Here is a 6000-nt window from a genome sequence, read left to right as displayed (position 1 = left end):
TTACACTCTCAAACAACTTGAAACGAATAAGTATAGTTCAAACATGAAAAAAGCATGCTTTTTCTTAAGAAGGCACTTATAATGGGAGTAGTCCTATTTCCTCTATGAAATCAGTTCTGCCCTTACCCATAACCCTGGGCTGAAGGAAGGAAGAGAAAGAACAGGGCCATGATGACAGATGGGAACCCAGGGAGGAGCAAACCCGTTAGAACCTGGGTGCATCCAAGTCCAGTTCTGACTGTGCTGACATGGGGCCTCGTCTGGTGCCAGCTTGGTAGGAAGTCAGTCTTCTGGAGGAGTCAGAAAAGCCAGCAGTCCCCACGGGAAGTCATAGAGCACTCCTGGCATGCCAGGCCCAGGCTGAAGGCTCCATGTGCTGGTCACGACAGTCTGGTGGCTGCAGCCTCTGTACCACTTTAATATACAAGGTTCCTGGGGTCCCATGGAAGTGCCTTGCTCAAGGCCACTCCACAACAGATGCCTCAAGTGGATTCAGACCCAGGCTTCGTCAATTCAAGCTCTTGTTCTCAAGCCGTGCTGTGCATCAGAATTACCCAGCAGAGAAAAAGTCACCCAGAGATGCTGGTAAAAACTGCAGAATCCAGAGCCTCACTCACCCCCTCAGATTATGATCCAAGAGTTATGAGGTAAAGAAGGAATGCTCTTTTAACAAGTACCCAGGTGATTCTGTTAAGAACTGTCCAGAGCACCTTGGATACAAATAAGAAGGGTTTAACAGTTGGAACATTCACCAGAATGGCCCCAGAATAGCTAGAGCTAAGATTAACTCAAAATTTACTATGCATCAGGCACTGCTCTGAAGGCAGATTAACTCACTGAATCCTCCTAGCAAATCCATGAAGAGTAAGCTATCTTTATCTCCACATTACATTATATTATATTATAATAATATTGTAAATAAATAATATTAAATTATTCTATTATAAGTGAGGCAAAGGAACAATAGAAATTGAGGGGGACCTCTCTGACCAGTTAAAAATGAGGAAATTGAGGTCAATGCCACAGAAATTTTGATAGGCAAGCCTGAGTCTGGCCATCTGGGACCAGGTCTCTGAATTTCCATGCTAAACAGCCTCTTGAAACACGTGCTGAAAAGGCCAACTAGGGAGTGATCAGCAATTCCTCGGATGCTGGCTGGGGAGAGGGCAGTCAGGGAGAACTCTGGGCAGACACAAGCTAGGACTCCCATGCGCAGAAGCAGACCCACAGAGAAGTCAGGAGAGGGCGCTGTGGACTGAGATAATATAACTTGCAAGAGACCTGGGCAGGCAGGGGGTGTCCTCCATGGGTCATGAACACGCGCATGACTGTAGAAGGGAGTGGCCACCGGTGGGGCTGGAGGAAAGCCTGCTGATCTGAAACTCTGGGGGTGGGGCCCGGCCCCCTGTGCTTCCACACTTGCTCCGGGTAATGCCGATGCTCACTTGATCACGAGGTGTTCTGAGCTAGAGCATCTGGAGAGGCTCCTTCCTCGGGGCCTCATAGTTTCTGCGGATTTCTCTTAGTCTCCTGGTTGCCTTCTCCAGTTCACTCCACACACATAATCACAAGGTTGGCACAGGAAAGTGGAGAAGGAGGAAGGCTGGATTCAGAAAGTGCTTCCGTTTTGTAAACAATGATTCTGAAGCCAGACGCACTTCCACAGCAAAGTACCCTAAGTGAGTGTGGCAGCAGGGACCTGCTTGACCCACGAAAGGGTACTGGCGAGTGGGCACAAGCAGACTCATTTCCCCCTCCATTGTCTACGAGCGCAGGCTTCCAGCAGAACCTCAAACAGGTTAAGCACAGTAACAACCATTTGTAGCTGTCAGCCTCCTCAGCGTTATGTACTGGGGTGTGACCCCCAGCACCCTGTGCCATCCTTGCCCAGTCCCCCGACTCACTGCTCCAGGCATATGGGCCTCCTGCCCCTTGGCGGATGAGGGGAGGCTGCTCCTTACTCAGGATTGTGGCCCCTGCCCGTCCCTCTGCCTAGAATGCTTTTCTCTAGGCTCTGTCACTTTCTACAAGTCTCTGTTTTGGTGCCGTCTCATCAGAGAGGCCTCCTTAGCCACTCTAGCAAAAGTGGTCATCCATTCCCCACTTGATTCCACTTTCCCTGTTTTGGTTTTCTTCCACTAGACAGTATTTGACTATTTATTTATTATATACCACCCACCTCAACCAGAATATTAGTTCCATGAAAGCAAAGATTTTTTTTTTTTTTTTTGATCTACCACTAAAACCCCAGCTGTTAGAAAATACCAAGTACACGAGGACTAAATAAATCTTTGTTGGATGGAAAAAAAATGTATGAGGCCTTTTTGATATCCTTGGCTAAGGTAAGGAGCTGCCCTGGGCAGTGTAGACACAACTCTGGGATTCTTACCTTTGAGCCGAGGATGAGCCCTGGGCTACAGTCTAGGTCAGAGGCACCTATTAATTATTCATTCATTTGTTAATATTCCAAAATACGTAAGTAAGGCCTTGCTAAGTACAAAGCTCTAAGGTAGATGCTAGCAATGCTGATTACTAAATGCAAGCGTGCCTTTGACATCCTAGAACTTACAATTCAAATACTACAAAATAATCACACAAATAAAATACAAATGTGCTTCAAGGAGAGGTAACCTGGTACCCCAAATCCCTCTAATGGAAGGACTTGATCTACTCTAGGTCGATGGGGAGAGCTTCCCTGAGGAAATATAGGATGAGCAGGAGTTAGGAAGTAGAGAGGAGGAAAGATGATGGGGAAAACATTCTAGACAGTGGGAGCAGCATGGGCAAAGGTCCTGTGGCAGGAAGGGAAGCCTGGTGAGTTTGAGGGAACAGAAGGAGGCCAGGGTTCCTGGAGCAAAGAGAATGATGAGGAGGTGACCTGGGAGTGCCTGGGGTGGGATGGGTTTAGAGATGCAATAAGGAATTTTGCCTTGATCCTAAGAGTGATGCAGACCCACCAACACATTTTAAACTGGGTAAGAGGGTGTAGATGAGTGCAATAAGCAGATTTCTTATTTTTTAAAAAAGATCTCTCTGGCAATTCACTTGAATATGTATATTGAACTCAAAATGTTATATTTATATATATATATATATATATATATAATAAGTGGTGGGTAAGAACTGTGGGCGGAGAAGGCAATGGCACCCCACTCCAGTACTCTTGCCTGAAAAATCCCATGGATGGAGGAGCCTGGTGGGCTGCAGTCCATGGGGTCGATAAGAGTCGGACACGACTGAGCAACTTCACTTTCACTTTTCACTTTCATGCATTGGAGAAGGCAATGGCACCCCACTCCAGTGTTCTTGCCTGGAGAATCCCAGGGACGGGGGAGCCTGGTGGGCTGCCATCTCTGGGGTCGCACAGAGTCGGACACAACTGAAGTGACTTAGCAGCAGCAGCAGCAGGAACTGTGGGACTGGGCACTTGGGTTCAGATCCAAGAATTATCCCTCATTACCTGTGTATTCTTGGGAAATTACTCAGTCTCTCTGCCTCAGTTCTGTTATGTGTAAAATGGGGATAATAGTAAGTACGTACTTCATAGGGTTGTTGTGAAGATTAAATTAGCTAAAACATAGAACAAGTGTGTACTTCACAATATGCATTTATAATACTAGTTATTGGTATCTCCATGGAACAGATTAAAATCTGCAGCACAAAGTTTAAATCATACATTCAAGATTGTTCAGCACAGTGACAGAAACATAACTCAAACGCTGTCTATCAGACGTCCCAGCAGCCACAGCTTCCCAGGTGGTGCTAGTGGTAAAGAAGCCACCAGCCAATGCAGGAGGCGCGAGAGACACTAGTTTGATCCCTGGGTCAGGAAGATCCCCTGGAGTAGGGAAGGGCAATCCACACCAGTATGCTCGCCCAGAAAATTCTACAGACAGAGGAACCTGGTGGGCTACTCTCCATGGTGTCTGGAACTATAATCCACGTGACCTCAAAGAGTTAAATAGGACTGAACCACTGAGCACCACACAAAACATAGAAAGAGTGTGTACTTTATGATATGCATTTATAATACTAGTTATTATTATTGACCCCATCAAACAGATGAAAAACTGCAGCACAAAGAAGTTATACCATACATTCAAGGTTGTTCAGCAAAGTGACAGAAACATAATTCAAACTCTGTCTAACCCCCACATTATCAGACATCCCAGCAGCCAAGATAAATAGGACTGGCTGGATTTTACTGAAATATTCCAGCAAAGTCACTAACCAAATAAACAAGAAAACAACTCTGGGGAAAGTTAGGGCACTATATTTAGAGTTGCTATAATATATTGTCTAAAATTGTGGTCACTGCCTCCTGTACAATGTTACAAACCTCTGTCCATAGTTCTTCAGGTATTCTGTCTTACCCTCTTGTTCCCTCCACTGTATAATCATAAGGGATTTGATTTAGGTCATACCTGAATGGCCTTGTGGTTTCCCCTACATTCTTTGATTTAAGCCTGAATTTTGCAATAAGGAGCTCATTTCATGAGCTCCAGGTCTTATTTTTGCTGACTGTACAGAGTTTCTCCATCTTCAGCTGCAAATGATACCACTCTAATGGCAGAAAGTGAAGAGGAATGAAAGAGCCTCTTGATGTGGGTGCAAGAGGAGAATGAAAAAACTGGCTTGAAATTCAACATTCAAAAAACTAAGATCATAGCATCTGGTCCCATCAATTTGTGGCAAATAGAAGGGGAAAAACTGGAAGCAGTGACAGATTTTATTTTCTTGGGCTCCAAAATCACTGAGGATGATAACTGCAGTCATGAAATTAAAAGATGCTTGCTCTTTGGAAGGGAAGCTATGACTAACCCATATAGCATATTAAAAAGTTGGCAAAGGTCTGTGTAGTCAAACCTATGATATTTTCCAGTAGTCATGTATGGATGTGAGAAGGGGACCATAAAGAAGGCTGAGCACCAAAGAACTGACGCCTTCAAATTGCGGTGCTGGAGAAGACTCTTGCGAGTCCCTTGGACTGCAAGGAGATCACATCAGTCAACCCTAAAGACCAGGGATGGGGGAGCCTGGTGGGCCGCCATCTATGGGGTCGCACAGAGTCGGACACGACTGAAGTGACTTAGCAGCAGGAGCAGCAGCAAAGGAAATCAATCCTGAATATTCATTGGAAGGACTGATGCTGAAGCTGAAGTTCCAATACTTTGGCTAACTGATGCAAAGAGCCAACTCATTGGAAAAGACCCTGATGCTGGGAAACACCGATGGGAAAAGGAGTGACAGAGCATGAGATGGTTAGACAGCAGCACTGACTTAACGGACATGAACTTGAGCAAATTCTGGGAGATAGTGAAGGACAGGGAAGACTGGCATGCTGCAGTGCATAAGGTCACAAAGAGTCAGACACAACTTAGCAACTGAAAAACAGCAATAATTAACTAAAATGTCCAGTTTTCAAAAAAATTAAAACTAATGCAAAGAAGCAAAAAGTATGACCAATCAAGAAGAGAAGTAGGAAACCGAAACTGCATTTGAGAGGATCCAAACAAAGAGTTCTTAGCAGCTGTAATAAACATGCTCAAAGAACTAACGGAGACCATACTTTCAGAAATAAAGGATTAGGTTAAGGTTTATTGATAGAAGTTAGAGTAAAAGCTGGGAACCTAATAGAGGAAGAGAAATTCTTAAAACCAGACAAAAGAGCATGAAAATTTTGGGCTGCTGAGAAAATAAGCCAACTGCTCTCAACAACTATCTGCCTTCTTCACATTCACTTCAGTTCAGTCACTCAGTTGTGTCCAACTCTGTCACCCCGTGGACTGCAGCACGCCAGGCCTCCCTGTCCATCACCAGCTCCCAAAGCTTGCTCAAACCCATGTCCATCAAGTTGGTGATGCCATCCAACCATCTTGACCTCTGTCATCCCCTTCTCCTCCTGCCTTCAGTCTTTCCCAGCATCAGAGTCTTTTCCAATGAGTCAGTTCTCCCCATCAGGTGGCCAAAGAATTGGAGCTTCAGCTTCAGCATCAGTCC

Source organism: Bos indicus x Bos taurus, chromosome 13, assembly GCF_003369695.1.
Source record: "Bos indicus x Bos taurus breed Angus x Brahman F1 hybrid chromosome 13, Bos_hybrid_MaternalHap_v2.0, whole genome shotgun sequence".
In the NCBI taxonomy this organism is placed as follows: domain Eukaryota; kingdom Metazoa; phylum Chordata; class Mammalia; order Artiodactyla; family Bovidae; genus Bos; species Bos indicus x Bos taurus.
This window is presented reverse-complemented; position numbering follows the sequence as displayed.